Below are 11601 nucleotides of genomic sequence, written 5' to 3' on the forward strand. Positions count from 1 at the left end.
CCGCCCCCACTCATCCCCCGAGCACGCACGCACGCACGCACGCACGCACGCACGCACACACACTCTGCAGTGGCGGCAGGACTTCACATTTTGGCGCCGTGGTACTCTGAACGAGGCCTTGACCAAGGCCTGTCGCAACAATAGGTATCCAAGCGTGCGAAGTTACAGAGACGCAGCACTTCTGCGTGCCAAGGATGCCCCAAGCGACCCAGTTCCAGTTGGACAGTGGGTCCCAGTGCGGGTGGTCCCAGTTGCAACTGGTTCCAGCTCCAGCTGGGTTCAGTATGAGGACTTTGACAAACAGTAAGCTTAATAAAACACGGGTTTATTATTTATTGATGTGAAATAACGATGTTACAGGGTGAGTCAAAATGATCGATGGCGGCTTGAAGGAACTGCAAAAACCGGTTTCTTAACATATCGTGCCAAAGTTTGTTACAAAGGCGCCCTAAGATGGTGCATTAATTATTAGAAAGTATGAAAATGCAAGCTTCTCTGTGTCAAAAGAAAAAAAAAACGATTTTTTCTTCCCTATGAACGACTTCTCGCTAAGCCTTTTGGTTTCGTGAATTCATCAAATAGGATTTCGGGCTCGTGTGGCGTTAGTACGACTGAAAAACAACTAGAACAGAAAGAAAATAGAATGTGCGTGAATACTATCACCTTCATTTAGCCAAGATAAGTATGTTAGTGTGGCGAAAAGTTGTTTACACCCAACTGAGGCAAGCAAATCTTTACACAATTGTTTTAAACAAATGCACCATGTTATTACATCTATGCGCTTAATTAAACCAAACTCTGTGAATAAACCGATTTATACGATTCCTCCAAACAGCCGTCGATCCATTTGACTCGCACAGTATAAACAAGGAAAATGGCCTCTGCCAGAAGAAGAAAAATATGGCGCAGCTCAGGCATTCTAGTTAGCATTGCTGCTCATCAATCTGCTTTCAGCCTTCATGTTGTCCTGGATTTTCTCTGTAAGTACAGAGGTAAGGTTCTGAAGCACAGCTCCCACGTCGACCCTCTTTGACTTGCCCCAGTGGGACACTGTCGCTGGACAAAAAATTTCAGAATGTTAAAACTCGTTCAAATGTTTTGCGTATCATCACTGGGACTTACCTGCGACTATCTCAATTTTTTTCTGAGGTTAGTGCTGGCTTCGCTTTTGCTCGTAGCCCCTTTCTTGGGAGGCGCCGGAACCCCTTTCACACTACGACTTGCCAACCCTGCTCGAGTCCAAATGGCCTGTGCCGTATCTTTGGCCACAATTGTCGGCTTTTTTGTTGGGCTTCATCTTATCCGCCGGCACGTTGTTTATGACGATTCCCCTCTGAAGGTGTAGCTGCAAGAAACAAAATGAGAAGTCTTCACATTACAACAGCACTTAAGTTACACGCAGAAGTTGTGGAAGACGCAAATCACGCGTCTTGCACTTTTAATTCGAGAAAGAAAACCGGAGGAGACAGTCCGTCCTGCTGCAGGAAAAGATTAAACGGACATGGACAAACGGGCAATGGCTCATACGACCAAAAATGATACCCTGATATTATCACCCTCAAGATCTGAGGCTCGGAAACTACTTATTCGTAACAAAACAACTTTTTTTTTTTTTTTTTTTTGGGGGGGGGGGGGGGGGGGGGGGAAGTTAAATTTGAATTTTTCGCGAGCGAGTGCCTTGGTTTTTCCTGTCCGCCCTTTCGTCTCTTTCCCCTCCGCAGCTGCGGGGCCTCGGCGACCTGGCGGCTCCTCGTCTTTGATGCGACCCTTTCGAGCGGCCGCTGGACGTTTGGTGTACCGAGGGAAGAGGAGGGTGTACCGAGGGGGGAGGAGGTGTCAGTGGGGGAGGAGCAGGCACGTAGCCAGGATTTTGTTTCGGGGGGGGGGGGGGGGGGGGGGCGCTTTAGGGGGCGCCCATGACAAAATGCTGTATCAGGGGGTTCCAGCAAAATGGAGATTTCGGGCCGGGGGGGGGGGGGGGGGGGGGGGGGGGGGGCTTCCCTGGCTACGTGGTTGGGGAGGAGGATACGGATACTTGAAACGCGCGTTCCGTGCGCTATGATTTTTTTTTTTCGCCTTGCATTTTTTTGGGAGGGTTTATGACGCCATTTTGAAGCGTCTGAGGCAATAAAATAAATACGAATTTGGGGGGTGTCGGTGCTCCGGAGCACGAGTGTTTGGCGCCCCGTTCTCTAAACGAACAGGAGCGCACTCGAGCGCTCCTCTTCTAGGAGCGTCGCAGTGGTAGTAAAGCGCTATCCAAACCAACGCATTTTTGTGCGCGCGTAGGCCGTGCGATTCCCGGAACTTGCGTATTTCCTGGCATGTTTTCTGTTTCCGGTGCGCTTTCTGAGTCAAAACCATGTGCGCTGGTTAGGACGATGCGCCTTCGGGCGGGCGGAGAGCATCTACGCCAGACGGCAAAGAAACGCGGAGATATATGTTCCGTTTCACCTTCAGTCCAAGCGCAGCGAACGCCAGGAGCCATCTCAGCCAATCCAGCGTTGAGAGAGTCATGTGACTTTGAGCTCTCTGTGTCGCTGTGCCCAACCGGCAGGTCACGCGATTTTCTCCCGGCGCTGCATCGGCTGGGATAGCTCGTGGCGTCCACTGCGCTCGAACTGAAGGTGGAACGGAGTAGAGCACTGCACGGGCTCGGGCCGGCCCGAAAGCCCAGGCCCGGCCCGAAAGCCCAGGCCCGGCCTGGGCCGGGTAACACGTATTTCTTAGGGCCCGGGCCGGGCTCGGGCTTGAAAAAAAAAAAAAAAAAAATCCGGACCGCGTCGGCCCGGGCCGTGCCTGGTCAGTCGTGTGCCGTAAATTTTAAATTGTTAACAACAATAGAGGAGTATCTACACGGCAAGAAAGACTACTCGTGCTCAGGAGTGTCTGAGCTTTGTGGCTTCTGGAGAGGGCACGAGAGAGAATTCCCGAAACTGTCCATTCTATCCAAACGCATCCTGTGCATCCCTGCTACAAGTGCTAGCAGCGAACGGAACTTCAGCGCGGCGGGCTACATTATGCAAGCAAGACGGACCTGCCTGAAGAGAAAGTCCATGGACAATTTATTGTTCCTCCACAAAAATATGTAGGAAGGAAATTTCTCTTAAACGAATTGAATAGAACAACGAAAAGTGCAATATCTCTTCAATAAATTCATAAATAAAAAATTCTCCACTTGTGTCTCAAGGATTGTCGATGTGCCATGAGTTCAAAGACTGTCGCAAATGATGCGCATATTTTCACCCATACTCTCGTCAATACATATTCTAAGTCGGCATGTTTATGCTATAAAAAACTCGGTCCCAGTTTTCCGGCTCGGGCCGGGTTCGGGCTGATATTTGAAAATGTTATCGGGGTCGGGCCGGGCCCGGGCCGTGTCTCTACCGCGCCAGGTCGGGCCGGGCCTAGAAATAAAATATTCTGTCGGGCTCGGGCCGGGCCCGGGCCGTGTCTCTACCGGGCCGGGTCGGGCCGGGACTAGAATTTTCGGCCCGTGCAGTGCTCTAGAACGGAGTATAGTGCCCTCTACCGATTGGCCGGGAGCAGGAGCGCCCTAATACGTCACAGCGCGTTTTCGTGCGCGTTCAGAAAAAGTTCGAATCATCCAACTTTTTTACGCGCGCCCGGAAGGCGCAAGGAATCAGTGCGACGTCGCGAAATACGCAATTTCCGGGAAGCGCATGACCTATGCGGGTGCAAAAACGCGTTGGCTTGGATCGCGCTTTAAAGGGATACTTCAACGAAATTTTAAATATTCCCGTCGTGTTCAAAAATAGGTTGAATATGATCCACAATATCCGTAAATTACAATCGCAAGTTTGTATTTTGAGCCGGGTGGCTGTACTTTTCGTTATAAACGGCCCATTCTGGCAAGCGCTCGGAGAAGGCCCAGCTTTGAGCACGTGACATCCAACGCAATCGTGACGTAGATCGTCTCAAGACGAGCAAAGCTACGGCGAGGCTGACGTCGAGAGGATGGCCTAGTCGTTCCAGCCACCGAAGCGGCTGCTTTTGTATGAATTTTGAGTGACGGGTTAATCTTCTATAATCTTCTAGGGGGACAATAGCGACTTCTGCGACACACAAAAGCGATTCTCGGGAAGAGGGGAGTTCCGAGAGAGGAAGTGGCCGAGTGGGCGTCTCAGCTCGGAGCGTGGAGCGAAAGCTTGCGCTGGGAACCTCCTGGGTTCGATCCCCGCCGCCCCCGCCCGTTTCGATCTGGATGAGTTTCGTACCGGCACGCGTTCGTGTGATCACTACTGCGTGATGCACGTTAAAAATCCCAGGTTAGCGGTTGTACCGCACTGGCTAAATTTCTCATCTACAGCTAAGAGACCGATTACCCGTTGACGCGCATCTCCATCAAGGCTGTATAAACATAATGAGCAAGCCAATTTTTTTTAGGGGAGTTCCTCCTTCCCCCCTTCTCTCGTCGTGGCCGGAGACGAGACAACCTCCGTCACTAGCTGTCAAGGTTCCTAGACGAGCATTACAAACGAGGCGTTAGCGACATCCACCAGGTGCTCTTTGCTAATCGTTTAATTCGTTTTAAAATTCCTTTTCGAGACTTTTTTAACAAGATATTGGTATATTCCATGTGATACTGCTCTTTTGAACACACATAGACCAAAAAGTGAGCGCCGAAATTTCGTTGTAGTATCCCTTTAAAGGGGCCCTGCAATCATATTTAAGCGTCCGCCTTTTTTGCGGTTTCCACGTCTCTTGGGGTTCGGGCAAGCCAGCGGGCACGGAGAGAGTAACTAGATATCAGTGCGTCATATTTTAACCGGACGACGCGGAAACCTCCTCCACCGACGAGGGCGACCCGCGGTACCGAAAGCGCGCAAAATGTGACGACTTTGGTCCTGGGTTTACTACTGGTCAAAGCCGCTGAAAGCTTCTTTTTAGTCGAAATACAAAATATAAGTGGCGCGAACCGTTTCAATTATTTATAAAAGTAGTTTTTGTTCAGTATTTTAGATAAAAAAAGAAACGAATTCGGTCTCGGTTTTACGCGACGGAGTGGTTCTCCAAGTTCAGAGTACAAGTGTGCGTGCTAGGGTGCGACCTACCCTATTTCGAACCCTCGTTCTTGAGTACCGAGCTTCCTACCACCTGGCAAGCCGGTAGTTGGTTTTATTTCGGGTCCGCCCCTGGGTTGACAGAAGCCCGCGTCGCCCGCATCGGCACTGAGTGCACTTGGGCTGTTGAAGTGGCTCTAGGCTGTTGATGCTCAAGCCTTTCATCCGCGGCTTGCCGCTAGCTGATACGGCTGCTCGACGGTGAGGAAGCGGCGAAAGTTACCTCTGAAGTAAATGCAAATCCTTCTTCATCCAGTTATCCGGTTTCAAAGTGTGGAAGGTGTCCAACATGTATTGAGGGCGGGAACTACGAGCGTTTTGCCTTGCTTTCGTAACCGAAACCAGAACGGCGAGATTTTGGAGTACCTTGCGTACTCCAAAATGATGGAAGCAATAAGTCGTCAAAAAACCGTTTTTAGGGTTTCAAACCAAGTAAACAAGACAAATATAATTAAACTTCGTTGTCTGTATGCAGGAGGACTTATGTAACCCAACAATACATTCTCGTTCCAAAACGGAAAAGAAAGTAAAACTCAGTCCGGTGTATATGGCAGCAACTTCTCCGCTGCAAAACCTATGCTGGCAACGTAAGCAGTTTTAATATGGCAGCCTCCGCTTTGCGCCGCATTCCCCTTCCCTCCTTCCCCCCCTATGTTCCCCGCGCACCAGTGATACACGCAAAAAGTAAGAAAGCTTTTTTTTTTTTCTTTTTTCTTTTTTTTTTTTAATGCGCTTTTTTTTCGATGAACGGCGTTTCTCTAAACTGAGGCTCTGCTTTCTCTAAACCGTGCCCATTCTCTAAAACGTGCTTCGATGAAATGGCATTCGATCAACCGCAGTAAACCCGCTGACATCGCCGTCTCACGGCGCTCTTTTCCGGCTTGTGCGCTTTCTCGAACAGCTCGCCGCGCTTGCGAACTATTGCTAGCAAGCCTCCACGGCCGCCTCAGCAAGACGCTGCCATTTCAGTTTTGCACGTGGGGTACGTGCAGAACTGAAATATGTAACATTGGGACTTGGAACTGGCAGTGCTGAACGAAGCCAGCGTCTTGGAACGCTCGCTTCCACTCAGAACTTTTTCGGCTCGGCCGCGAGCTTCGCAACTGAACACGGAATTCTTCCCGTCTGCATTTCCGCTTATTTCTCTCTCTCTCTCTGCCAATTTGTGTAGGTGTGTGGTTGTGCATGGCGTAAGCCATCTTTTTTAACTGGAATGGCCTGATTTTTATTAACATTTTAAAATAAAGTCATAAAATAAATGCTGCAACAAATGCATAATGTGTCGGGAAGCGAATATCGGAAACCAACCTGTCGCAGAAACCGTGCCCCTGGAATGCTCTTTTAAAAGCCCCTGGTTTGCTATAAATATGAATATTAAGTTTGAATGGTGGGCCTTGCACTTACAACACTGCATATGTGTAAGCAACTTGCCTGTTGCTCGACTTGGAGGCGGAGGCATCTTGGACGTGCACGGCATTAACTCACCAGTGCCGTTTCCTGGCTCGAATACATAAAGGTGATGCTTCAATGCTGCCTAACAAACGACAGAGTATATTAACGTCAGGTATGCACTACTCTGCTGGACCATTAACAGTAATTCTAATCTAAGCAAGGCAAGTCCCCAGAAGAGATTTATCATGTTACATACAACGTACATACCTTGATTGACACTGCCAATCACAGCATCTGTTGCAGCCACTGTTGCTCTCTTGCCGCCACATTCTTCCTCATCTGTTAATTAAAAAGCATTAAGCTCTACACCACTGTCCATTTCATTGCTTTGTTTCTAGGTATAATACTGAATATGTTTTACTTATCAAAACGGGCGAACCCTTTAGTGACATATAAACAAAAGCAAAGGGCCTTTACTTACGTCTGAACATTTTGGAGCTAAGGAGTGCTTGATATCCTTTTAATTGGTCCTGGAGAAAGAGATTATCCTCCCGGAGCTCTTTGCATTTTTTTTTTTGTTTCTGGATGTTGGAGCTTTTTGCTAATATTAGCTGTAGCGTCGGAGTCAGACGAGCTCTGAACCCCTTTTCGCTGAAAATTATTTCAAAGGAAAACGTTTACATTACATAAATTTATATTTGTGAGGCACAATACTAAGCTAAAATACATACGGTTCCTCCGTTGCTTCGAACCCCCGATGCGTTTTTTTTTTTTTTTTTTTTATGAGCTTGATTCATATGCTGCTTCAATATTTTAACGTAGCTGTCCTTTTTGGAAGCTGATTGGTTGGTTTTCTTTTTCTTTGCTTCCTATATGTTGATCAAATACATACAAGAATAAGTTTCACTGCCGTTATCAACTTCCTCTGAACTTTGCCAAGAATCAGCCAAATCACGGTACCTGTCTCCTTCTCTGAACCAGAGTCTCGTCATCTGAACCTTCTTCAACTGTAACCTTCGGAACCGGGACTCTTTTTTGGGGATCCTCCACTTCTTCTGTTGTCACTAGAAGTAGTATGAAAATTAGAATGTCAAATTATCAAATCTTTCTGTACTCACTTCCGAGCGCCAAGACCTGCGCCGAGTAGAAACCGGTATTGCCGTCCACAACACAGTCGCGCCAGAAGGCGTTGTAAATGGCCTTGTTGTCAAAGTCATTGGTGTCCACAGGGCTAAAACCTTCAATGTCACTAACTAATATCACATGTCGCATGTGAGGTCGTGGTCTTCCAGAAATCTAACAAGCGCGTACATGGCGCTTGCGACTTAAGAACACAAGTACAGGACAGTAACTAGCGGTGAGACAAGCTAGAACTCTAATCTAAACTTCGGCTGGGAAAATAAAACGAGGGCGAAAGACGCACCTCCCTCCCCCCTTCCCTTACCCCTCAACCTCCCGCACCCAACCCCACCCTTCTTCCAGTGCCTTGGAACTGAGTGCGTCCTCGTCTTCGCATTTCGCGCGGCGGCCGAAGGTCGGTCTATACTCCGTTTCACCTTCAGTCTGAGCGCAGCGGACGCTAGGAGCCATCCCAGCCAATGCGGCGTTGAGGGAGTGTCATGCGACCTTGAGCTCCCTGTGTCGCCCCGCCCCACCGGCAGGTCACGCGACTTTCTCCCGGCGCTGGATCGGCTGGGATGGCTCGTGGCGTCCACTGCGCTCGGACTGAAGGTGAAACGGAGTATAGCAACGCTTGGGCCATGGCCACCCAACTTTCTGAGTACACGGCCTCCCCTCTTTCCCTAGACCAGTTACTGCCTTTGTGCGATTCCTCTTGGCAGCTTCCCTCTCCTAACGACGGCCTGGGTGCTCTTCGACGACCGCGTGATTTCTGAAAGCTGCTGGTTACAACAACAACAACAAAAAAAAAAAGTCACTGATTTTTGCTTTCCGCTCTGCGCTTCATCGCCCTAGGGTCGGCGAGAAGTGAGACCGAGAGGGGGCAGCGGGAACGGTGCAGGGAGGCTTGGCAGGCCGCCTGCAGCGTGTCACTTGACACCACACACACTGGTGGGGGAGACGGTAGGAGGACGGCCATGAAGGGGGAGAATGGGGAAGAGGCCATTTTCATGACTCTGCCTGATCGCGCTGATCACACTCGGGGGAGGTAGGGTGCCTACATGGTAGTTGGCTTCGTCTTGAGCTACGGTAAAAAGAAAATACAGCAGCGGTGGCAGAAAATAGCAGACGATCCTTTTGATCATAAAGAAAGCACTCGAAGAGACAATAATATTAATGACGACGGTTTTTGTTTTTTTTCGGTGGATTTACCAGCTCTTTTTACTCACCTTCCTTTTGAGCTGTATATTGAGATACAAATTACTTAATTGCTCCTTACAGTTAGATATAAAAAAAAAATGTGTTTTCATTAATCAGCGCGATCTCCCCAAAATGCATATATTCCACGCATTGTAATTTGCACCGACTATGTTTTGCAGAAATTGATTCCACACGGTGTAGTGGACCGGTACAGCATGAGGGTGCTTTCTCAAAAATGACATGAAACTGACGTTCACGTTGACGCGAATATGATTACAATAAAATCACAACTTTACAAGCGTTATCCTCTCATTACACATACTCTGGAGGAAACAAGAATACTAGTACTACCTTATCATTTACTGCGTTCAAACATTTTCAGCCTTGAACGTGAGAATACGGCATTCCCTCCAACGCCCAGGACGAGAATGCGGAGAAGCTCCTGTTTACAATCGCCCTCTGATAATAACAAGTATAACTTCCCGGAGAAGGTGCATGGTCTGGATGTAATTCAGTCAATTCGTGCGTTGAAAACAGCAAATCGCAATAAACACACATGCTGCGCCTATCCTTTGTCATTTCGAAGGTCCGGCACCAAAACCAATGGAGCAAGCGAGCTTTGACGGCTGCCGGCGCAGAAAGCAGACGACGAGCAGATCACGTGACGTATTTACTCGATTTGATCCGACGTTACCCCCCGATCGAGGAGGGTAGCGTGAGTAATTACTCCGGAGTAAACAACCCGCTTCTGGAACGCGAGTTCTGACGTCACCGAGTAAGCTCGAGTAAGTTTTGGAACGCCACGGCCAAACAAACCGTTTCTAGGGTCGTTGTTATGGACGAATACATGTGGCTAGGTTTCGCTACGAAAACTCGACCGTTCAAAAATCGGAAGTAGGATTTAAACTTCTAAAAATTACAGATATAGAAAGCTTGAATGTCATATATGTTGCGACAGAAGTGTGCCGGTAATCGCTTGTTTACGACTGCAACTTCCGGTCCTCAAGATGCCTGCAGCCCCTGCAGCAGACGACGAATGCAAGAAGAATGCCGTCTGCCACACACCCGCCGGCCAAACCGGCGCCGGCGTCTGAATCGGGTGAATAAAGACAATATTCTGATATTGCATTTGTTTGGAATATAATGAGTTTCAGACACTTATAAGAATTCATAGTGGGGTGCGATGCAAAATACGGTTTATCGAAAGTCCGGGCGTCGATCGAGATGATCGGCTGCTAAAAGATCGCAATGCACCCGTGAGAAAAAGCACTTCAGGCGATCGGTAGAGATCCCAAATTTTGTTTGCGGACTCGCGCTATGGGAGGGTGCTTCGTATCTGATTCTAACCATCGGGTGGAGAAAGATTCTAGCAGTTTCTTCAGATTTCCGCAAGACCCCTAAACGCGAAAGAACTGGATAAAAAACATAAGGTGAGTTTATTACAGATTGTACTCTCATCGCGGGTTCGATGGAGATCTTCACCGAAAGAGCACATTCACTAAATTTAAAGTATACAAAAAAAAAAAAAATTGCGATAGACATGCAATATTTTAATAACCTGACAACCTCAATAATAATAATAACAAACGACTTATCTCGATGGCGTACGATTTGTTTCTTATGCTGGCCTGCACTACGCCGGTAATGCACTTCAGGTCGTCGTCGTAACTGATCTGCATGACGTACTTGATTTTACAAAATTTTCGCCCCTCTGAACTAAGCTGAATTCTTCACAGAAATAAAAAAAAAAAAAAAAAAACGCACATTGCGGAGGCCTTTGCGGTCAGGGCGATGCACTTGCTTGTGTTGCTCGTTTACCGACGCAATTCAATGAAGACGCCCGCTGCAACAGAGGCCAGCAAATCTATCGTGTCGTCTGCTACCAAAGCAAAGTGGAGTGGAACACTTCAGATGTGGCTTTCATCGTTGCAATACGACGCTGAGATGACAAGAACATCTTCATAATTAGACATCAAGAAGTTAGGTTGCTTACGAAAAATTATTTACTTACTTATAAGCGAAAATCTAGCCTCGAGTGGAGACTCCATGCATTAGTCCATAGCAACGCCCCAAGCAACGGTTTGTTTGGACCCAGACGCTAAGTTGTGACGTCATCACTTACGGGGTCAATGCGGCGTCGAACACAAGTTGTTCGACGAAGCAGATTCTTGAAACCCAGCGTGAACGGTAGCGTCATCTTTGAGGACCCGGCGAAAGTTCTACGAAAGCGCAGCACCGGAGGAAAGCAGCGCAGCTCGCATCGAAAGCAGACTCCGTACCGGCGTCTGCTTTCGACTGCTTTCGATGCTTATTTCAATGCGACTTTCGATGCGTGCTGTGCTGCTTTTCCCCGGTGCTGTCGGACTCGGTGCTGCGATCTCGTTTCGAACATACCCAAATGAATCCTCCAGCGGGCCGTGTCACGTGACAACACAAACTGGAAAGCACTGAACGCGGGCAAGTTTTGGAACGCCAAGTTTCCAAACCCTTACCCTGCAGTAAGATCGAGTACATTTTGAAACACGGCCCCACGGCCCTAACCTCCTTGCTCGGATACCTCTCTTGTCGCCGACGCTGCCGACCCCGCCGACGCTTTGCCAGTGTTAAGTATTGACGTCATATAAGTCTTCTCGCTCACTGAGAGCTAACTCCGTTTACCGGAGGGCCGAAAGGTACTCAAAGCGACAGAAGGAACCTTTCCTTTTGCTTTGCTGTAGACGAAACCGGTGACGAACAGTGGACCGGTACGATGAGCACGATGTCGCGAATCCTAACAGGATTTATTAGCCGCTTTCAGGTTTGTTTA

At 48.4% G+C, this 11601-nt stretch overlaps 1 long non-coding RNA gene and 1 other non-coding gene across 2 annotated transcripts in view; both read right to left on the reverse strand.

Annotated features, from left to right (window-relative positions):
- Positions 1-910: 910 nt before the first annotated feature.
- On the reverse strand, positions 911-6803 carry LOC121833701. Its single transcript, XR_006076789.1, has 3 exons — positions 6744-6803; positions 1123-1345; positions 911-1056 (listed from the first exon to the last, which is right to left on the reverse strand). It is a non-coding gene; the product is annotated as an uncharacterized LOC121833701 (long non-coding RNA).
- A 146-nt stretch (positions 6804-6949) lies between these two features.
- The window catches only part of LOC8053950, a 7409-nt gene continuing 2757 nt past the window's right edge, over positions 6950-11601 (reverse strand). The window contains exons 4-7 of the transcript XR_006076862.1: positions 7595-7761; positions 7437-7540; positions 7208-7345; positions 6950-7127 (exon numbers count right to left, since the gene is read on the reverse strand). This is a non-coding gene — a transcript (uncharacterized LOC8053950). The remainder of the gene's footprint in view (positions 7128-7207; positions 7346-7436; positions 7541-7594; positions 7762-11601) is intronic.

This window comes from Ixodes scapularis, unplaced genomic scaffold, assembly GCF_016920785.2.
Source record: "Ixodes scapularis isolate PalLabHiFi unplaced genomic scaffold, ASM1692078v2 PGA_scaffold9__187_contigs__length_104089568, whole genome shotgun sequence".
NCBI lineage: Eukaryota > Metazoa > Arthropoda > Arachnida > Ixodida > Ixodidae > Ixodes > Ixodes scapularis.